This window comes from Pongo abelii, chromosome 13 (assembly GCF_028885655.2).
Source record: "Pongo abelii isolate AG06213 chromosome 13, NHGRI_mPonAbe1-v2.0_pri, whole genome shotgun sequence".
Classification (NCBI taxonomy): Eukaryota; Metazoa; Chordata; class Mammalia; order Primates; family Hominidae; genus Pongo; species Pongo abelii.
Genome location: NC_071998.2, coordinates 85,604,833 through 85,628,473, shown reverse-complemented (window position 1 = coordinate 85,628,473; position 23,641 = coordinate 85,604,833). Strand labels below are relative to the sequence as shown.

Genomic DNA, 23,641 nt, shown 5'->3' with positions numbered 1-23,641 from the left:
TTTTTTGTGTGATTTTTTTTTTTTTTTTAGCTCATCAGCTATTGTTAGTTTATTTTATGTGTGGCCCAAGACAGTTCTTCTTCCATTGTGATCCAGGGAAGCCAAAAGATTGGATATTCCTGTGCTAAACTATTCATAAGGGATCCACCCCATGATCCAATACCTCTCACTGGGCCCCACCTCCAACACTGGGGATCGCATTTCAGCATGAGATTTGGAGGGGACACACATCCAAACTACATCAGGGATATATACCCATCATTCAGATATGTTGTAGGGTATGCATTTTTTTTTTTTTTTTTTTTTTTTTTTTGAGACTGAGTCTCACTCTATCACCCAGGTTGGAGTGCAATGACGTGATCTCAGCTCACTGCAACCTCCGCCTCCTGGGTTCAAGCGATTCTCCTGCCTTAGCCTCCTGAGTAGTTGGGATTACAGGCATGCAACACCACACCCGGCTAATTTTTGTATTTTTAGAAGAGATGGGGTTTCGCCATGTTGGCCAGGCTGGTCGTGAACTCCTGACCTCAGGGGATCCACCTGTCTTGGCCTCCCAAAGTGCTGGGATTACAGGTGTGAGAAAACATGCCTGGCCTCAGGGTATGCATATTTTTGTATGTCCTGGCATGTTATTTTCCAAAATGTTTGCAACCATTTAATTTTCCATCTGTTGCCCATAAAGGTTGTTTCTCCTCATATCCTCATCACACAATGTTAGTTAGGATTCTTACATTTTCTAAACAAGTGGTGAAAATACAGATCTCATTGTATTTGTGCACATTTTCATTTGTCAGATTGCTAATAATGTATTGAAATGTTTTGGCCCATTCTTCTATTGAGTTTACTATCTTCTTTATTGATATGAATATTAGTAATATTCACTTTGCCCTATCTAGGCATTGTCAACATTTTCTATTACTCTGTCATATGTCTGATAACTTTATATGCCAGCCGTTGTTGAAATAAGTCTTTATGATTTTTATACTTCTTTTAGAGTTTAATTTATGTATTTAATTAAATTTTTTGGTTTAATAAATTTTGTATTAAAGTGTAACAACAGACCAAAATCTATGTTTGTTGGGTTCATTCAGAGTTAGAATTCAGATATCTTTTTGGTGGATAAATTATTTTATCATAATGAAGAATGGCTATCACAATGCAATATGATTATTTCTGCTAATGCTTATTGTTTTATAGTCTACTTTATGTGGTCAGGAGGAAAAGACCTGAATGGCCTTGGCCAACTCAGCTTTCTGTACCTCCTAGTTCTTAGAATTGTAGAATGTTCCAAGAAGACAATATCCTGAGATGTAGAGAAAAACTGTCTGGAACAGTCTGGGCTCTGTTCTTGTTGCTCCTAGAACAGGATATTCCTGAAACTCTTAAACTCAGAGAGCCAAATAGCACATGGGGTATAAAACTTACAGTGGAGAACTTAGGGGTTCCTCAGCTGCCGTACAAAGTGGGGCATGTGCAGAGGAGACTCCATCAACACTGAGCAACTTTTCTGACCTCAAGGGTCACGCTTGTACAACTTAGGCTTTTGCTGATTATTCCTGCCCCTCTTTGAGTAATAAATTTGGTTGGCTTGACTTACTGTGTGAGCATTCTTCTGTTTCTGGAAGCTTGGTTTATATAAAACCTCCTGCTAGACCTAGGAATCTTTACAACGTGGAAGTGCCATAGAGGTAAGTAAGAAGCAACTTAACTGAGTTGAAAACTAGCATATATGACATGGGGCCACTGTAGCAAGGGGCAAAATGATCCTGTCCAAAAGGTCACATGTGACCATTCCAGACATATTACGGAAGAAGAAGGATGCTGAAACTCAGAGAGATCTGAAGATCGTATCCAAGCCAACAGGAGGCTAATAAAGCAAGGGAATTCCACTGTACTCTGATTCAAGAGTACAAGCTTCATCTCAGAGAAGAGCAATGCAATGGCCACAGTGATCAGACCAGAGAGACCCTCTGCTGTAGAGAAAGCAGAGGTCTAGAGAACAGCATGAAGACAATAAGAGACTTCAGACTCACTTTCCCTTTGCCTTGAGGCCACAGAAAGCCCAAAGCATCTGAACATCTTCTTGGAGGCATTTACCTAAAAGAGAGCTATTGAAACTTGAAGAAAAATGTGAATCAACATGCTAAATTTAAAGATACATTATTGTCTCCAACCTTCCCCCACCAATTAACCGCAAGATGAGTCTAGTGAGATAAAGCATAACATTTATACGAAATACAAAAGTTATATATTCTTTATGTGAGCAGAAATATGTTCAAACTTTACTCAATATATATATTTTGTTTTACTACTAGAAATAGTAATTTTTATTTGGTCATTACTTTATTTTATAGTTATCTCTATTTAAATTTTTATCAGCTCACTCCTGGGTATCTACCTAGAGGAAAAGAAGTCATATGAAAAAGACACATGTACACACATTTATAGCAGCACAATTTGCAGTTGCAAAAATATAGAACCAGGTTAAATGTCTATCTGGCAATGAGTAGACAAAGAAAATGTGTTATAGATACACCACGGAATACTACTCAGCCCTAAAAAGGAATCAAATAATGGCACTTGCAGCAACCTGGATGGAGTTAGAGATGATTATTCTAAGTGAAGTAACTCAGGAATAAAAAACAAATATTGTATATTCTCACTTATAAGTGGGAGCTAAGCTATGAGGGTGCAAAGGCATAAAATGAGGCATATATAATGAACTTTGGGGACTCAGAGGGAAGGTTTGGGGCTAAGGGATAAAAGACTACACATTGGGTACAGTGTACACTGCTAGAGTAATGGGTACACCAAAATCTCAGAAATCACCACTAAAGAACTTTTCCATGTAACCAAAAGCACCTGTTTTCCAAAAACTATTGAAATAAAATAATATATATGAAAACAATCAATATGATAGTCGAGGTACAACATTCAGTGGGTTTCATATGGGAGAAAAACAGCTAAAATCAAACACATGGACAGGTAGTCAGAACAATGTCCATCATATACACAGTAAAATTAATATGAGTGCAAACGTTCATGAGCAGAGTCCATTTGGAATAGCCTGCAGTGAGGATGTATGCCTTAGGGCACACATAACTCATGTTAGGGAGAAAACGTATAATTTTACTCAATATGAAAACATCTTCAGAAATAACTCAGTCCATGATGTCCAGATGCAGTCCTGTACTGTAGAGACAAAGTATAAGAATCATCAAAGTGGAAAAACCTCTGCCCCTGCTCTAAATCCTGGTTCACACAGGAGAAGTACTACTGGAGAGAAAAGCCATACATGTCCCAAATGAGGGAAAGCCTTTACGTATCAGTCATTCCTTAAGAGACATATGAAAATTCACACTGGAGAGAAACCTTATGAATGTAACAAAAGTGAGAAAGGCTTTAGATTTTCCCTATACCTTAATAAACATTTAAGAAAGAACATTCTGGAGAAGCCCTATGAATGTAAGGAATGTGGGAAAGTCTTCAGCAAGCCTCAAAACATCCACATATAAGGAGTCATGCTGGAAAAAAAACCCTGTAAATGTGACAAATGTGGAAAAGACTTTGCAAAGTCATCAGAATTAAAAGCCATCTTAAGATTTACAATAGTGAGAAGCCCTGTGAGTGAAAGGTGGGAAAATCATTAATTTTTCACCATACTGAACATGTGAGGAGGGCATACTGAAAAGGAGCTCAATGAGTTAACACGCATGAGAACGTCTTTCCTGAACTCTCCTGTCTTACAGAAGTGTGAAAAGAAACCCTCCGAAGCTAAAGTCTACAGAAAGCCTTTCGTCTTCCTTCATCTTGAGTAGCTATTTGTTCTTACACTGAAGAGAAACTATGAAAGTAAGGAATATGAAAAAAAGCCTCAGTGTTGCCTCAGACTCATAGTTCATGCAAGAACTCACACTGCAGAGACTGCTTATGGAAGTAAACAATGTAGAAAATACCTCTTTAAACACTATCCCTCCTGTTACACATGATTCCACACCCTGGAGGGAGACTACAATTGGAATAAATATGAGAAAGCTTTCAGTTCCAGCTCTTCACTTATTGGGCACGAATGAGCACATAGTGGGACTGAAGCATGGTAAATATTAAGAGTTGTTGTCATTATCACTGTCTTATCCCTCAAGTAGAACCCAAATTCATAATTTTGTAGTTTTTCCCTTCTTAAAAAAATGGTATGACAGATAGCTCTCTTAGCAACCTTTCCGCTCTGCCACCTTAATGTTGCTATGTAGTAGCTTTGTTACAATTCACTTACATACACATGGTTTCATTTTCAATGTGGAGCCCTTTTCAGCTCCGTTCAATTTAGATTTAGAATTCATATGCTCCATGATACCTTTTTTTGTCAGTTTGTTTTTGTTGTTCACTATTTGACTGCATTATGGTCAGATTATGTGGTTTTAATGGTACCGATTTGGGGTACCTGTTATGACTTTCATTTTGGTCTAATGTGGCCAAGTGTGTCCATTTCCCTGCTACTATATCCATTATTCTCATCTTCTTTACTAGGGGAACATAGATTCACTTTTCACAAGGAGCACTGTTTAAATATCTTTATTTATTTATCCTTATTTTATTATTTAATTTATAATTTTTTTTTTGAAAAATGGTCTCATTCAGTCTCCCAGGCTGTAGTGCAGTGGCATGATCAGAGCTCACTGCAGCCTTGAACTCCTGGGCTCATGTGATCTCCCAGCTCAGACTCCTGAGTAGGTAGGACTGCCGGCATAACAGGTGTGCACCACCACACCCAGCTTTTGTTTTGTTTTGTTTTTGTAGAGACTGGGCCTCATTATGTTGCCTGGACTGGTTTCAAATTCCTGGGTTCAAGTGATCCTCCAACCATGGCCTCCCAAATTGCCGGAATTACAGGCATGAGCCACCATGCCTGGCCCTGATTAATGTCTTTAAGTGAGTTTCCCAGTTTTTCTTGTAACTGTAGTGAGCAGAGCTTATAGTCCTGGCCAATGTGAAATGCAGAATTCACTGCTGTGGATTTCTGAAAATCTGTTTGGAAAGGGGAGAGTTACTGTTCCTCTTTTCTCTTAACCAAGTTCCCTTTGCTCTCTCTGCTTGCTGCTCTCTGGAAATAGGATGAAATGCCCTGAATTAGGTTTAGCAACTTGAAGACCATTGGAGTGATGCTCCCAACAACAAAACCTTCAATATACAAGATTTCTCTCTCCCCAGTGGCATGTTGGTTATCCCTGGCTGCCCTGGACTATTTCTGGACTTGTTTCATGAAACTGACTCCTAGTAGAATTAAGAAACATTTTAGGAGAGACGTTTATAACAGAATAAATGATAAACCTAAAAAATGAATAAAACACATTATAAAAATAAAAAGAATAGACAAAATGGGCTTGCAGATGCTGACTGGCCACACTCATCCTTGGTGCTTAACCCCAAGGATGCCTCACCTACTGTGACGCTTGGAGAGCTGACAGTCATCACTCAAGAAATCAGAACACATTGGCCTCTACTGCAGCATCAGGGAACAAAAACTAAGCCTGTCAGCTCTCAAGAAACATAGTTATGTGTGTGTGTGTGTGTGTGTGTGTGTGTGTGTGTATGACATAAATTTATTCAGTGACTTTGAGATATCTCATGCTAAACAGATAAAATGAATTAAAACTAGTGCAAAGTTATGGCAACAGTACTTCATCTCCCCATTATTTATCCAGGGCATTGAAAATTGGCGCACATCACAGATCCTTAAGTCATTCTCTGAATCAGGAGAAGAAAAGAGGAGAACAGAGAGAGCTCACTGTATGTGCCAGGCACTGGGCTGAGTGCTGTGCCTACATCATCCCACTTGATGCTTGAAATAACCCTGCAAGATAAAGTAAAAACTCTCTCTCTCTCTCTCTCTCACACACACACACACACACACACACTCACACATACACTAGAAACTACAGAACAAAGAAAGCATTGACAACTAATAGAAGTACAGTGCTGGCCAAGCAAAGTGGCTCATGCCTATAATCTCAGTACTTTAGGCCAGGAGTTCAAGACAAGCCTGGGCAACATAGCAAGACACCATTTCCACAAAACATTTTCTTAGATAAAAATCATTTTTAAAAAGAGGTATGATGCCTAAGGGCTCAGGGAAGCAATACCCCTATGGCTATATGGTAAGCAGCGGGCAAGGCTATTTGTCAGACCAAAGTGGTAGTAACTCCAGGGTTCCTTTGCACACTTAGCCAGGAGACTGGCTAGCTCAGCACTGCCTGGGTTCACTTTATCCTTCTACAGCTCTAAAGCTCTGGCAGGTGGGACCTAAGCATAAGAGAAAGTGATATTACACAGGACTCTCCTGACTGCAAGTGACCGAAACCTAACTCGATCCAGCAGAACATTGAATTATCTGGCTCTTCTTGCTAAAAATGTCCATGAGTAGATGGGCTTCTGGCTCAGTGGGATCAGGGGTCAACTAATATCAATCAAGGCTCATTCTGTCCCTTCATTTCCTATGTCAGCTCTGCTTTTCAGGCAGGCTGTTTTGAGAGAGCAGCAAAAATGGCCCCATAAAGTTCACATCACTTACTTCCTTGAAATAGCTATGCCAATAAAAAGAAAGTACCTCATTCCCAGCAGTTTCATCAAAAGTTCAGGGATGACTTCCATGAGCCCAGCTTGGATCACATGCCCACTCCTGAATGAATTACCCTGATGATCTGGTTGCCCAGGGTGGGTCAGCCTTCCCAAATCACATGGACTAGACATGGAGGAGTGGTCCTCCCATGAAAAAAGAAATGGAAGGATAGTAGCAGAGGAATATGGGTGGGAGGGCCTCATCTCTATATAAAAAGTATGAGCGTATTTGTGTTCTTTTGTACACTCATTTATATAGTCACTGGGAAGAAAATAAGAAAAACCCACACATGACTTTCTACATGCCTCTGGGCTTTGTTTTCAACACTGAGCTGTGAGAAATTTAATTATTAAAACAAAACTTTGAAAAGAAACAACAATTTGGGACAATGGGGACACTTAGCTGATGCAGCACAGGTGAGCAGTTCTTCTTTTGTGCCCATGAGGACACAATTCCCAGGAGGCTGCCTGTGGTCTCCTAGGACAAGCATGTGGGCACCCACTGGCTGCAGTTCCACCTTTCCTTCCCTGGACTCTCAGGAAGACAGGAGTTCTGGATTCAGCTGAACTGAGTTCAAGCTCAGGCTCTGTGACTCACTGGCTGTGTAATTCTGGGTAAGTCACTTGCTCTCCTTGAGTCCCATATCCTCCTTGGTAAAATGAAGAGGCAGAGTTATTGTAAGGTTTTGAAGGCAAGGCGAGGGTTAAAGAAAGACAGAGAGACAGCTGGCAGCCTCAACAACAACACCTTTATTGCTAGCAAAACCCTGCGGTGGGGGAAACCAGCTTAGTGCCAGCACCAACTGCCGCTCACAGGCTGGGGCAATCATGGGACTGGGAGGGAGGGGTCTGGGCGGTAGAGCTTGCTGCCCGGCAGGATATGGCAAGGATGTTCCTGCAGTCAGGCTGTTGGGCCTTTGACCGGGAGGATGTGATAAGGATGTTTCTACAGTCAGGTGGTTAGGAAGGATGCTTCTCACGGCCCGAGTTCCCATAGAACGTTTCACTCTGACCAGGGTCTGCAAAATGGCTGGAGGTTTACAAAGTGGTACAGGTTAGACTAACAGTAACGTCTCCCAGGTAGACAGTTTTTCAACAGTAAACTTCCCTTGGGCACCTACACTGTATGAGACACAGTTCCAGGACCCAGGCCACAGGAGAAACAAAACAGATGAGGCCCCTGCCATCCTGGTACTCATGTCAGTTGAAGAAAGCTAACAGCTAATAAGACCAGGTCAGATGGTGGTGGTAATGAAAGACATTACCAGAGTGAGATGAGCTAGAAAGAAACCAAAGGAGCTGTTCCAAACACAGTGACAGGGAGCGACTCTTCCAAGAGATGACTTTTGAGCAGAGAGCTGAGAAATGTGGAGCCATGGAGAAGGACCAGACCCTGAAGCCACCCCAGGATTAAAGACCCAGCAGCAGGAGGGCAATAGAGTGGCCTGACCTGTGCGTGCTTCATGCTTCCTTCCTCAGTGGTGCCCAAACAGAAACATGGGGCAATTCCATGCAGGGTCCATGGAGGAAGCAGGCAGCAGCCTTACTGCAGAGTTGCGGTGGGGATAAAATCTGGCCCAATACTGAAGCTAGAAGCAGGTGCTGCTTACCACTCACCACAACACAGGTCATGAAGCATAACCAGCTCCTGAAGGCATGTCCAGGGCCAGACCAGCTGGCCGGGCTGCCAACATCTTAGTAGAGATCCCAGGAGATCACATGAGCTGGTTAGGAGGAAAAAAAAAAACCAGGAAACTTTCAGAAATTCCAGAGGACCCATGACACTTACCATGAACTTCCCCCAAGTGGGATGTGTTTGGCATTGCTGGTTCTAAAGAGTTTGCCCCACCATCCCCACCTGCCCATTGTCCCACCAGGGGAAAACTCAGGGTGGGGTCCACAGAAACAGGGTCCCTCCCTGTGGAAGGGAAAAGAGTGTTTCTCACCCAAAACCAAGGGAGGAATCCCACAAAACACCACTCATAAGAAGCAGAGGGGCCTGCAGGGAGAGACAGGATTCTGCTGCTCATTTGATGTCTGCTTCCCAGCAGGAAAAGGGACCATGCAGGATAGAGGGGCTAAGTGGACCCTGGGCTGTGGAGTCAGGGGAGCCTGTGCTGACTCACTGTTGGAGGTGAACCACAATAGGAGGCTTAGAACCCCTCCCTGCAGCCTCTCCAATCTAATAAGGAGATAACAGTGTGGTCAGTGGGGGCATCTGGATGCAGTCAAAGAGCACAGGAGTAATGCCTCCTCTTGCCTCCTCTTTCAGCTGCAGATTCTCCCTATGAGTTCCTGGAACAGCTTCTCCGTGGCCCCACCAGCCTGGGGGGGGGTGGTGACAGTTCCCAGATGACACTAACCCCAGGGCCCTGCACCATCCCTCCTGGTTCCCCTTGGCCCTGACCACACCTTTGTAAGTAGCTCCTTCTTAATGACCCCTCAGCGCTTCGAGGTCCCTGCCAGCACCTGACTGCCACATTCCCCAAAGGGACCAGGCCCCTTGGCACAGGAGCTGAGGTTTCTATAGGCACAGAGAAAACACTGTCCCAACTGTTGCAATGGACTTGCGAGTGGAAAAAAGAATGTTTTCAGTGCTTCCACTTACCAATTATTTCCTTTTATCACCTGAAGGCTGTGTGGCATTTTGAAGTAGAATTAGTAATCTATATAATTACAAATTATGTTCTTAAAAGAAGCTGCTCAGTGCCATGCCTGACACAAGGTGGAACTCCACGATGAGATGTGTGTGAAGCCAGGGTGCCATGGTTACAAACAAGGACTCTAGGTGCAGACTGCTTGGTTCAAACCTGGACCAGCGGTATGAATTTTGGCAACTCTCCCAGTTTTTTCACCTAAAAACTAGAAGTAAAAACAAGGTTATTGTGAAAATTAATTAAAGTAAGCAAAGTGTGTAATAACAACACTCCCAGGCACACGGTCAGCACTGAGCATGTTTTTCATTATTACTCTTAATGAGGTAAGAATGAGAACACAGGCACCAGCCATGAGCCTGAACTTTCTCTGGCACAGGCATCAGAGACCCTACTTTTAATGTCCTCCATTCATTTATTTGAACCTGATAAGGGAGGAGTCTCATGGGAGAGGAGCAAGCATCCACCTTGGGGCCAGACAGTCCATGGTCAAAGTTGAACTCCTCCACTGTTCAGCTGTGTGATTTGGGGCAAATAACTTGCCCTCTCTGATCCTCACATTCCTTTTTGGTAAAAACAGCAGGATGACAGGTCTATAGGGACTGGAGGAGCCAAAAGAAAAATGTGTGTCTTAGTTTGAGTTTCCGGGAAGTAGATCCTGAGGCAAAGATTCAAATATAAACATTTTATTTGGAGATGACTCTAGGACAGTAATTCGACTGCCAATTCTTCCTTAGGGTGCTAATCCCAGGAAACACCAGTAGAGGAGTGGGGAACTGAGACAGGAAAGGAATGCAGCAGTTAAAGGGAGCTTCATCAAGAAAGTTTCCACTGTGGCAGCCAGGACTCAGCCCAGCCAGGTACCTCTGAGAGACAGCATAGAACATGTGCCTCAGAGTCATCCCACCCAGAGCAAGGGAGCTGGAGTATTTATCCACCAATACCCACCAGTCACTCCTCAGGGATTCTTCCAAGGGCATGATTCCTCCAGAATGTCCTGCCTGTACTGCAAGGGTCAGACCTGGGGTTGAGGGCAGGGCCCCTGACAGCACCTCCAGCAATGAGCAGAAACACAGACTGGTGTAGGAGTTTCAGTCACTCAGTAACTCCAACACACATACACATAATCACACACCACACCCCAACACCAACACAGTGCATATGTATATACACATACATGCATACACGACTGTTATCCACTTTGATCCTGGTGATTCCATGGGATAGATGATAAGGTGGGAATCAGAGGGAAGAACAAAATTAAGGGGAGTGAAGGTCTTGGGAACAAAATGCAAATTTAGGCTGAAAACAAGGGGGAAGAGGAGTGGTCTGGACACCAAATGCCTGCTGCTCTACACACACTGTCACTAATTCTCCAAGCAGCCTTGTGGGGTAAAAGAAATTCCTCTCAATTTACAGATGACAGAAACATAGTTCAGAAAAGAAAACTGATTTTACTAATGTCTCAGCAAGTTAGTGGGTGATATGGACTCCCAGATCTTTCTGTCCACAAAGCCTACAAATTCTCCCTTGTTAGGCAGGCTGGATACCAGGCCTTGCGCTTCTGGGCTCTACTCCTTTTCCTGCTAGGCAATCATGGCAGAATTGACAGAGAAGTTATCCCCCTTCACCACCTGGAGCAGAGCCAATGAGAGGGCCTAGGGAACAGGCCATGAAGCCCTGCACCCACCATTCAATGTCTTCAGGATTGTGGTCCCTTGGAACTCTTGTACCACATGCTGCCAGCACTCCCACTGCCTGGGTGTCTTGTGAGGTTGTACAGGATCCAGTAGAGGCCACTGGCTGTGCTGTCGTATCCTAAGAGGCAGCCAGGCAGGCTTGGGTTTCTGGGCTGCTTCAGCACCAGAGGATGGACAGCGCCCATCACTGAGGCCCTCGGGGAGAATGGGAGGGAAAGGAAGGGCAGAATGGAGTGATGTAGGGTCCAACCACCATGTCTCTGGATGGAGAGACCCCTGTTCCCACAGCAGTCCACACCGGGACCACGATTGGCACTCATGAAGATGCCAGCCTCCATTTATATGTTCTTATCTGACAACTCCTTCTCATTTTCATCCTGGAGACAAGACCTCTGAACACACTAGCTCTGAGGGCACCTAAGTGTTAACCTGAGACGGTCCCTGAAGACCTTTCATCCAAGCAGGATTCCTCCCTTGCCATCTCCAGACCTGACCCACAAGCTCCCTCCCTGGTCTCCTGGCTCTTGTTCACTCCTTTCAGGAAGCCTTCTACAGTCATCTCTAAAACATATCTGACAGTCCCTTCTTTATCCAGCACCTTCCTGGCTCCCCAGAGCCCTCCAGATCAAGTTCAAGTTCTTTGATCAGACACTTGATCTCAAGCTGCATTCTACCTCCTGAATTAAGATCCCAGAGATGCCCACTTTGCTCAGGACAAGTGCATCAATGAAATCCAAAGTCTTGAATGTGGCCTTGGCCTTGAGGATGTCAACACCCTGGCTAGTGAGGGTGCAGAGCTGCTCCAGGATGATGGTGTCTAAAGTTGTGCATCCGGTCATAGGCCTGAGCATATGGTGAGGCAGAAGCATCACCCCTCAAGAGTGGGTAGTACAGGAAGTCTGTGCACAGGCAGATCTACTGGTGCCATTACACTGAGGGCAGTGAGCTCCAAGATGGTGGCAATATAGTCACTTGAATTCCTGCAGAGTGAGGCTGGGGAGAGGAAGCAGTTGCGTAACACATATGTAACCCTGGAAGCACTTCCCAGCCACAATCTCAGGACCACATTACATCCAGAAACAGGTGCCCTCTGAGCACATTTCTCTCTCTGCTTCCCACTCTGAGCTGCCTCCTGGCCCCACATGCCCCAGCCTGGCCCAGGGCTTGGAGTCCAGCAGGTGTTCAGTCCATGGTGTTGGCTGCTCCCTGGGCCAGGAGAGCCCTTGGTGGCTCTGTGACTCCTCCTGTGGAACCCCTCCCTCTGCCTTGAGACCTCCTGATTCCCATGGGAAGCCCCCACGGCTATGGATTGCCCACCTGCCCTGGGATCCTCCAGCGCCATAGGCCTTACTTGATGCCTTAGCCCTCCCAGAACATGACATGTTTCTCAGAATGTGGCTGATGTCCAGGGCAATCTGTGGATGTTTGCTGGGAGCCTCTTGCTGTTCTCCTTTATGGTCTGTAGGGCAGGGCCAAGAGGAGAAACCAGCCCAACCTCGGGATGGAAAAAAAGCTCACTGCCACAAATGGGAACCACCAAACAGTCAGCAGTGCTTCTGGATGGAAAAGGTTTCATTCTGCAGAAAGCTCCTTGTTTGTCCTCCTTCTGAGGCCAGGGAAGGGTACCAAGCCCAGCTTACCTGTGATGCCTACATTAGCATATGTGCCTAGGATGCGTGATGGACTCCTACTGCAGGGCTGACACTCCCTCCAGCTGGAGACCTGTGCTCCTGACACCGCCTGGCCTGTTTGTCCCGCTCTGGATGAGGGTGGAAAGGCTGTACCTGGTATTTCCCTAGGTCCTTGGTTTTCACCTTCTAGACATTCAGCAGGAGTGACCATGCCCAGCACCACACCTGAAATGGGACTCCCTTGTAGAGCAGCCGAGACATCTACAGATGGAAGAGTGCTCTGGTGAGACAGGCCACAGAGGTCCCTGGGGAGGATCAGGGGCTGGAGGATTCTGAAGGTTTCCAGTCTTGGGCTCTGTGGTTCCTCAAAGAGGTTAGGTTTACCTAAAACCAGGCCTCCCCTCCCATGATTCAAAGAGTGGATGAGTGCTCTGCGTCAGGAACTCTGATCTGGACCTATTTTTTCATTAAGGTCACCAAGAGACAACCCCTAACCTCTGAGCTAGGGATGGTCCAAGCTCTGGCGTGAGATTCTCTTCCAGCAATATGATGCTTACAGGGACAGGTAGAAAAGCCGGTGACCAGGCCTGCTGTCCTCTGGGTAAGGACAGTGTGCCACCCACCCTCTGAGAGGCAGGTGGTGCCAGGCCACAGCACTGGGTGCCTGTACCCCTGGCTCTGCAGACACCGGTCATGGAGGCCCTCCCCTCTCCACATTACCTTCTTGCTGCTCCTAGATTTCTTCTAGTCATTAAGTACTTTGAGCCATTTTTCTGTGCAGCCGATCTGACATTTTTGCTCTCAGATGAAACATGACAAAGTAAGCTGAGCCGCCAGGATTCCTGGAGGGGACCTTGGATGCTGGGTCTTGGGCTCCAGGGCCCTGATAGGACCGAACCAGAAGGAGCCAGGGAAGGGCAAACACTGGGGCTGAGCCCCTATGACCCAATGGCCATTGGTGGCCTGGCCTTATGGCCCAAGACACCCTGTCCTCAGGCAACAGACACCATGAGCTTTGGTCAGGTCCCAGCCTCCCAGTAGTGTCCTGGTACTAGCAGGTGCTGGCCCCTGAGCCACAACCACAGTTCTGGGTTTTGGGTTTTGTAAAACCACCTCAGGGACAGAGTTCTGGGGCCAGGTTTGGCAGGAACCATGGCGCCTCACAGGGATGGTGTGTCATTCCTACTTGCCACGAAATGTGCACACAGGCTGTCCCACTGCCCAGCCCATCCTGCTGGACAAGATGGAGGAAGTCAGGGAACAAGCAGGGTGGACATCTGGGGTGTAGGGAGAGGCAGGTGCATGCTGGGAGGTCAGACCCTGCGAGGGCTGTGGGGGCATCAGGTGGAGTGGGCTCCAGGTGTACCCTCAATGCACTGGGCAGGTCTTAGGCCAGGCTCCCTGGACCCCACCTGGGTGAGGTGGTCACTCCCTGGGGGACTGCTGTCAGGCTACAGCCACCCACCCTGGGCAACACCATCCCATCTCAAGACTGGACTTTCTAAGTCCTGAGACAGGACAGTGCTGTCCAGGCCTGACAGACTGGGAGGACCTGTTAAGTCCTCCATCCCTAGACCAGCCTCCCACACAGCAAGGACAGTCTCTTACATTTACCTTCAGGGCACTGACTGAACCATCTCACTCTAAGGCAACCAAGGCAGAGCTGAGGACCTGTGCCAGGCTGGGAGCCAGTCCCCTCCCTAAATGGGCCTGAGGGAAGCACCATCCCTGTCCCAATGCGCCGCAAATTTCAGCCCAGGTACACATAGGGAAGGGAGGACGGGGCCTCCCTGCTGGCTGACACTGGAAAAGCGGGACGTGGGAGAAGAGGGAGCGCAGGGCTGGCAGGGGATGCTCCAGGCCCATAGAGAGCTCAGGCTGCACCATGGGGCTTCCCCTCCTGGGCTGGAGGCTGTGCCCTCTGCAGGATCTGAGAAAGTCCAGTCGTGAGATGACACAGCACTGCCCAGGGTGGGTGGCCGGGGCCCAGCAGCAGTCCCCCAGGGAGTGACCACATCACTCGGCCAGGGTCCAGGGAGCCTGGGCCGAGAACTGCCCAGTGCACTGAGGGTGCACCTGGAGCCCACCCCACCTGACACCCCCACAGCACTGAGAGGGTCTGACCTCCCAGCATGCACCTGCCTCTCCCTGCACCCCAGCTGCCCACCCTGCCTGTTCCCTGGCTTCCTCCATCCTGTGCAGCCCATAGACTGTGACCATCTCACCGGCCACTCTGGCCCTCCCTTTGCGTTTGTCCTGTCAAAATCTCTGAGCAAGATCTCCCAGGTCCATCCAAACACCTGCTTTGTCCACTTTTGACTAGGCCTTTGGGCACCACTGGCCCATCCGAGCTGTCCACAGGGCCTTCAATAACGTGCATTGCACCTGACATCTCCCAGCAGTGCTCAGCAGCCCCCGCACCAGGTCCCTGATGACCAGATCCTGCACCTCAGGTCCTCCCTGACCACACCCTCACTGATTAGAACCCCATGACCATGCCCCACTAACCAGGCCCTGCTGCCAGGCCCACAGTGACCAGGACCCTACTGACCAGGACCTTACTGACCAGGACCTCACTGACCAAGTCCTTACTGACAAGGCCTCATTGATCAGGTTCCACCGATCATGACCCCATTGCCTGGCCCCACGGATGAGGCCCCACTGACCAGGCCTCAAGGGAACAGGCTGCCACTGACCAGGCCCCTGGCCCAAGGTGACCAGATGCCCCAGACTATGATCCTAGTGAGTAGGCCCCACTGCTCAGATCCCCGCTGACCAGGTCACCCCATAGACCAGTGATACAAAAGCCATCACTGACCGCACTATCTCTGAACAGGCCCCCACCGATTAGGTTCCACTGACCAGGCTGCCCTGATCAGGGCCCCACTGACAAGGGCCTCACTGATGAGGACATGGCCACCAGGACCTGCTGACTAAGTCCCATGTGACCAGGCCTCCACTGAATAGCACCCCTTGACTTGGTCACCACTGACCCACCCCATGCTGACAAGGCCACCACTAAGCCCCAGCTGACCAGGTCTCCACTGACAAAGTCCTGCAGCCTAGTTTTACACTGACCAGACACCAAACAAGTGGCTGCCACTAGGTCCCCACTCACCAAGACGCCCACTACTACATCCCCCTAATGAGACCCTCTCTAAGCAGACCCCTGTTGACCATGCCCCCAATAAATAGGCCTCACTGACCAAGTCCCAACTGACTAGGTCCACAGATGAGGCCTACACTGATCAGGGCCCTCCTAACCATACCAGAAGGCCAAGCGACAATGAGAGTGGCCCAAGCGCCCACTTTGCCCTCCCAACCCATCTGCTCCTGGCTGCAGCTTTTGCCTCCTGTCTCCTGCACCCTCCTGGGGCCACACCTTGACAAAGGTGACTTTGGTCAGCTCTCTGGTCCAGACCCCCCAGGTGAGGTGGGCAAAAGAGCACCTGATGGAGCCTTCCGGTCCTCTCATGAGCCTATGGAAGATGCGGCTCCCATGCTCTCCCCGTTAGCTTCCCCAGATCCTCGAACCAAGCATCCTCAGAATCTGGCCTCCCCCCACCACCAGGCCCAATGACCACCTCAGTCTCCTCCCTAAGTGCCTCCCAGCCACCACCAGAACCTTCCCTTCTCCTAGAACGCCCCTCACCCGAGCCACCTGCACTTTTCCCTCACCCACCACACACCCCTGATCCTCTGGCCTGCTCTCCGCCTCCTCCAAAAGGCTTCACTGCTCCTCCCCTGCAGGACTCCACTCTGATAACTCCATCTAGCTATGACTCAGTGGCACTTCCACTGGGCACTGTCCCTCAAAGCTTGTCTCCACGTGAGGATTTGGTGGCTTCTGTCCCAGCCATCTCAGGTCTTGGCGGCTCAAACAGTCAAGTTTCTGCCTTCTCCTGGTGGCAGGAGACTACCAGAACCTGGTGTGTCTTCAATTCGTCAGTCCAGCAAGATCATCTTTCCTGCCACCCACCAGAGACCTGTCAGATGGAAGCTGGTAGACCATTTTTGCTCAGTTCTGATAGCCAGAATGTCGTGGGGATACAAGTCACAGAAATCAACATTTGAGAGGAAAAAGAAAACGATGGATGATTTCCAAAACAGCCCACAAAAGCACTTGAATTCTTTGGGGAATTTGGTTAAATCATTGGATGCTGAGCAGGACACCACAACCCCAAAACCCTTCTGGAACATGGGAGAGAATTCGAAATAGCTGCCCAGTCCTCAGAAGCTCTCAGATCCTAGGCTTTTGCAGGAAAGTTTTCAGAAGAATTATAGCCAGCTTTTCTGGGGCAGCCCCTCTCTGCACAGTGAATCCCTGGTGGCTAATGCCTGGGTCACTGACTGGTCTTACATCCTTACATCAATGAAATGTCCAACGTCTGCCCAATTCAAAGGGAGACTACAATGTCCCCACTGCTTTTTCAGGCCCAGCCCCTGTCCCATCTGGGGCCTGAGTCCCAACCCTTTATTTCATCCACACCCCAATTCCGGCCCACACCTATGGCTCAGGCCCATCTTCAATCCTCTTTCCCAGTCCTATCTCCTGCTTTTCCATCCCCGATTAAGAACACTGGAGTAGCTTGTCCTGTGTCGCAGAATAAAGTGCAAGCTCTCTCCCTACCTGAAACTCAGCACCCTGAACGGCCTTTGTTGAGGAAACAACTAGAAGGTGGGTTGGCTTTACCCTCTAGGGTCCAAAAATCTCAGGACGTCTTTAGTGTCTCTACTCCTAACCTTCCCCAGGAAAGCTTGACATCCATTCTGCCTGAGAACTTTCCAGTCAGTCCTGAACTCCGGAGCAACATATTGAAAAGTGGTTCATTCAACACCAGGGCAAGATTCAAGAGTCTCTGGATCTGATGCAGCTTCAGGACAAATCGCCAGGGACAAGTCAGGCCACGGGCAAACCCAGGTCCTGGCAGTCCTCCATGTCCACAGGTGAAAGCAGCAAGGAGGCACAGAAGGTGAAGTTCCAGCTAGAGAGGGACCTGTGCCCACATCTGGAGCAAATTCTGGGTGAGACCCCGCAAAATCTATCCAGGGGCATAGAAAGCTTCCCAGGGAAGATTCTGGGGCGACCTCTGAGGAGTCAGAAAGGAACTTGAGGAAACCCTTGAGAAGTGACTCAGAAGGGATTTATTAAGACTCACAGACAGGAATCATATAGAAAACATCCTGAAAGCCCACATGGGTAGGAAGTTGGGCCAGACCAACGAGGGCTTGATCCCCGTGAGTATGCATCGATCCTGGCTTGATGTCAACCAGGCTCTTCCCGTGTCTAACACCCACGTGAAAACCAACAATCTAGCACCCTAAAAAGTGGGAAAGCCTGTGTGAACACAGCCCAGGTGCTTTCCTTCCTTGAGCCGTGTACTCAACAGGTGCCGGGAGACCATATTTTGAGGTTTTGGGCCAAACACAGGTGGGGTCTACCCCTCAGGGTCGTCAAGCCCATTCAGTGCTTTAAACTGGTTTCATCCTTGTGCAATACACAGCTTGCCGGTCCCACCTCAGCCACCTGTGAATCTGGGGCTGCCTCAAAAGTTGAGGTGGCCACGTTCCTTAGAAAGCCACCAACGGCAAGTCTGAGAAAGCAGGTGCTGACCAAAGCATCTGTTCACATGCCAGAGAGGCTTCAGGCCTCCTCACCTGCGTGTAAGCAGTTCCAGAGGGCCCCGCGAGGGATCCCATCTTGGAATGATCATGGGTCCTTGAAGGCTCCTACAGCTGGACAGGAGGGCAGGTGGCCATCTAAACCCCTCACATACAGCTTCACAAGGCAGCACCCAGCAGAGCAGGAGCTTAGGAGCCCAATCTTCAAGGGCTGGAGAGACCAGGGAGGCAGTGCCACAACCCAGAGTCCCCTTGGCAACCTGTATGATGGCAAACCTCAAAGCCACAAGTGAGGATGTGCGTGATTTCGAGGCTCCAGGGACCAGCAAAAGCTCTCTACTCCCTAGAATGCCTGTCTCCCAAGATCCAAGAAAGCTGTGTCTTAGGGAGGAGGTTGTTAGTGAATTTGAGCCTGGAATGGCCATGAAGTCAGAGACCCAGCGTCACGTTTCTGCCGCTGTTGTGCTCCTTCCAAATGGGCAAGCATCTGTTCTGCCCCATGCTTCAGAGAATTTGGCTTCTCAAGTGCCCCAGGGCCATCTCCAGAGCATGCCTACTGGGAACATGCAGGCTTTCCAGGAGCTACATGACCTCATGGCAGCCAGAAGGAGCAACCTGGGGCACAAGGAGCCCAGGAACCCAAACTGTCAAGGCTCATGCAAGAGCCAAAGCCCGATGTTTCCCCCTACTCACAAGAGGGAGAACCCTAGGAAGCCCAACTTAGAAAAACATGAAGAAATGTTTCAAGGATTGAGGACTCCTCAACTTACCCCGGGCAGGAAGACAGAAGACACCCATCAGAATGAAGGCATCCAGCTACTGCCATCAAAGAAACAGCCTCCTTCAATAAGCCACTTTGGAGAAAACATCAAGCAATTTTTTCAGAGGGTTTTTTCAGAGAAAAAAAGCAAGCCAGCACCAGTCACTGCTGAGAGCCAAAAGCCAGTAAAAAACTGATCATGCGTGTACAGCAGCAGTGCTGAAGCTCAGCCGCTCATGACAGCAGTTGGACAGATACTGTAGGAGAAAATGTCACTTTGCCATGCACACCACGCCTCAGGTAAATCAGCACCAACAGCAGTTTCAAGCCCCAGTCTGTGGGTTTCCCTGCAACCACAGGCACCCCTTCTACTCAGAACACAGCAGAATGCTGAGCTATGCAGCCAGCAGTCAGCAAGCCACCCTCAAGAGCCAGAGTTGTCCCATCAGAGACAGGGAAATTGATCAACAGACCTTGAAAAGTGGCCGGTGCAACAATGAGGGCCTTCACTCTCCCTCTTTCTGTCAGCATTTTAATCACAACTATTTAACAAGTCTCTACAATGGTCTAAACTTTCCCTCATCTTCCGGTCTTCTTCCAAGTCCTCCAAACTCTCCACCCTCTGGCTGTTAGCCACTTCTGAACCTGCTTTTACATTTTCAGCTATCTTTGTCACAGCCTGGCAATGTAGAAGGAAAAAAAAGGCCATTTTCAGGAGCAAACTTCAAGAAGACTTCAGATATTTGCATTAAAAAGACCAGTGTTAATAGACAATACGATAGGGAAAAGTCATTGAAGGCATTTCATAGCTTCACTTCGCAGTACTAATTTTCTGTATGATCATAACAAAAGGGGTTAGTTGGCTCATGGTTCTGTAGGCTGTAAAGAAAGCGTAGTAACTTCTGCTTCTGGGAGGACTCAGGAAGCCTCCCCATCATACCAGAAGGACAAGCAGCAATAAAATGTTTCATATGGCAGGAGTAGGAGCAAGACAGAGAGGAAAGAGATATCATACCGTGTTATACAACCAGATCTCATGAGAACTCACTATCACTAGGTCAGCATCAAGAAAAAGGTGCTTAACCATTGGTGAATGATCCACCACCCCACTCACCACCACCCCCAACTGTTTCCAGGCAGAAGACTGATGCAGAGGCAGAGCCTCTTGGAATACCTCTACTAGGGCAGCGCAGAAGGAACATATGGGCTTGAAGGCCCCATGCAGCAGGCCATCATCCTCGAGACCCCAGATTCATAGACCAACCAACAGCCCGCACCCTCAGTATGGAAAAGCTACAGGCACTCAACACCAGCCCAGCCCATGAAAGCATCCATGAGGGCTAAAGCCAGCAAAGCCACAGATGCACTGTTCTAGTAGAGGTTTCCCACGAGCCTCTGCCTCTGCAGCAGGTTACTCCCCCTTCCTACTCCCCACCACCCTCCCACCACCCTATGGCCAGGCTACTCCTCCCCACCCTCCCCACCCCTTTCTCCTTACACCCCCACCCACCTCCCATCCATGATTAAATCACCTCCCACCAGGCTTCACCACCAAAATTTGGGATTACAATTCCACATGAGTTTTTCTAGCGAAACACAGCCAAACTATATTATTCTGACCTTGACCCTTCTGAATCTCATGTCCTTCTCACAGGGTAAAATACAATCATGCCTTTTCAAAAGTTTCCAAAAGCCTTAACTCATTCCAGCATTAACTCAACTATAAAAAGTTCAAAGTCTCATCCGAGACAAGGCTACAGTATCTTCTGCCTATGAGTCCCTGAAGTTAAAACGGAGTTCTTTTCTTTCAAGGTACAACGATGGTACAGGCATTGGGTAAGCTTTCTTAATCCAAAGGGAAGAAATTTCCCAGAAAAATAACACAAATGGGACCACAGGCCCAATGCACATCCAAAACCCAGCAGACCAGTATTCAGTCTCACAGCTACAAAATTATGATGAGAACTATCAGAAGGACAGCATTAAGGAGATGGTGTTTAACCATTTGTGAAGGATCTGCCCCTACCCCTGTCTTTCACCCCCAATGCTGCCATAATTCCCCCCAATTCTCCCTGCCACCCCCACCTTCCAACCTCCACTCTCCACTATGATTAAATCACCTTCCACCAGCCCCCACCTTTAACATTTCCCATTACAATTCCACATCAGTGGGACACAGAGCCAAGTCATATTATTCTGTCCCTGCCCACTCAAATCTCATGTCTTTCTCACATTGCAAAATACAATGGTGCCTTCCCTACAGTCCCCCAAATCTTAACTCATTCCAGCAAATGTCCAAAGCCCAAAGTTTTATCTGAGACAAGGATACAGTTCCTTCTGCCCATGAGCCTCTGAATTATAAAGCAAGTTAACTACTTCCAAGGTACAATGATTGTACAGGAAATGGGTAAGCATTGCCAGCCAATAGAAGAAAAATTGCCTGAAAGAAAAACAAACACTGATGGGACTCACAGGATACATGAACGTCCAAAATGCAGCAGGCCAGTCATTCAATCCTACAGCTCCAAAATCATCCTTTTGGAATCCTTGTCCCACATCCACGGCACAGGGGTGTGAGGGCTGGGTTCCCAAGGCTTTGGGCAGATATGCACCTGTGGGTTTGCAGTGATCAGTCCCCACTGCTGACCTCATGGACAGGGCTGCTGTTGAGTGCCTGTAGCTTTTCCACACAGAGGGGGTAAGCTGTTGGTGGGTCTATGAATCTGGGGTTTGGAGGACGGTGCCTCCCTGTGTGAGGGCTTCAATCCAATATGTCCATTCTTTGCTGCCTTAGTAAAGGTTTCCATGAGGCTCTGCCTCTTGGAAAGGCTTCCGCCTGGACACCCAGGCTTTTCTGTACATCCTGTGGAGTCTAGACACAGGCTCCCAAGCCTCTAGTCTCTTGCTCTGTGAACTTGCTGGCTTAACACTATGTGGAAGCCATCAAGGCTTGGAGCCACCTCTGAAGCAGTGACCCAAGCTGTACCTGTGCAGCTTTCAGCCATGGCTGGAGCTGGAGCTGGAGCTGCACGGATGCAGGCAGCAGTGTCCTGAGGATGCACACAGCAGGGAGGCCATGGAGCTGGCCCAGGAAACCATTTTTCTCTTCTAGGCCCCAGGGCCTGTGACAGCAAGGGTTGCTGCAAAGGTCTCTGAAATGCCTTCAAGGCCTTTTCCCCATTGACTTGGCTATTTGCACTGGGCTCTTTTTTATGCAAATACTCTAAATGTTCCCTAATTTTCCTCCTGAAAATCAGCTTTTCTTTTTGACCATTTGGCTAGGCTGCAAATTTTTTAAATTTTTGAGCTATGCTTCTCATTTAAATAGAAGTTGTAACTTGAGGTCATTTCTTAGGTCGCACATAAGAACACAGGCTGTTTGACGCGGACAGGACACCTCTGGAGCTACGCTGCCTACATATTCATTCCATCAGATACATCCTAAATTATCACTCCCAAGTTCATAGTTTCACCGATCTCCAGGGCAGGGTCACCATGCAGCCACGTTCTTTGTTAAGGCCAATCAAATTTAACTGTGGCTCCTGTTCACAGGAAATCCCTCATTTTCATCTGAGACCTTTTAAGTCTGGCCTTCACTGTCCATCTTTTTATCAGCCTTCTGATCACAAGTATTCAACAATTCTTTTCAGTGGTCCAAACTTTTCCTCATCTTGTTGTCTTCTAAGCGTTCTCAACTCTCCCAACCTCTGTCTTTTACCCACTTCTGAACCTGCTTCTACATTCTCAAGATATCTTTGTCACAGCCTGGTAACGTGGTAAAATAAGAAAAGTCCATTTTCAGGGGGAAGATTCACGAAGGCTTCAGATATTTGCATGAAAAGAAGCTGAGTGTTGGTTGCCAAGACAATGGGGAAAAGGCCTTGAAGGCATTTCATAGCTCCACTTTACAGCACTAATTTTGTGTATAATCATAAAGAAAAGAGGTGTAATTGGCTCACGGTTCTGCAGGCTGTAAAGGAAGCATACTGGCTTTTGCTTCTAGGAGGACTCAGGAAGCCTCCCAATCATATCAGAAGTTCAAGGGGCAAGGAGATGCTTCATATGGCAGGAGTAGAAGCAAGACTAAGAAAGGAAAGAGGTCCCACACCCTGTTATACAACCAGATCTCATCAGAACTCCGTATCACAAGGTCAGCATCAAGAAGATGGTGCTTAACCACTGGTGAAGGATCCGCCCCCCCACACCCACCTCCACCTCCCACCGTTTCCAGGCAGAAGCCTGCTGCAGAGGCAGAGCCAGATTCATAGATCCACCAACAGCTTGCACCCTCAGTGTGGAAAAGCTACAGGCACTCAACACTAGCCCAGTCCATGAGAGCAGCCGTGGGGGCTAAAACTTGCAAAGCCACAGGTGCATTGCCCTAGTAGAGGTTGTCCATGAGGCTGTGTCTCTGCAGCAGGCGACTTCCCACTCTCACTATACCCCACCTTTCCAGCACCCTACAGCCAGCCTACTCCTCCCCACCCTACCCACCTCTTTTTCCTTCCACCCCACCCACCTCTCATCCATGATTAAATCACTCCCACCAGGCCCTCATCCTTCTGTCATTCTCTAATCCCTCCAAACCCTCCCAATCTTTGTTTGCTACCCACTTGGAATCTGCTTCTACTTTTTCAGGTATCTCTATAGCAGGTTGGC

The 23,641-nt window shown here is 48.1% G+C and overlaps 1 long non-coding RNA gene and 1 pseudogene across 1 annotated transcript; one reads left to right on the top strand and one right to left on the bottom strand.

The window, feature by feature from the left end:
- Positions 1–9,733: 9,733 nt before the first annotated feature.
- Positions 9,734–12,731, bottom strand: LOC134759788 (uncharacterized). Its single transcript, XR_010136549.1, has 3 exons — positions 10,960–12,731; positions 10,218–10,346; positions 9,734–9,871 (listed from the first exon to the last, which is right to left on the bottom strand). It is a non-coding gene; the product is annotated as an uncharacterized LOC134759788 (long non-coding RNA).
- Positions 12,732–15,886: 3,155 nt separating this feature from the next.
- On the top strand, positions 15,887–19,615 carry LOC100460409 (spermatogenesis-associated protein 31A6-like; annotated as a pseudogene).
- Positions 19,616–23,641: the final 4,026 nt, after the last annotated feature.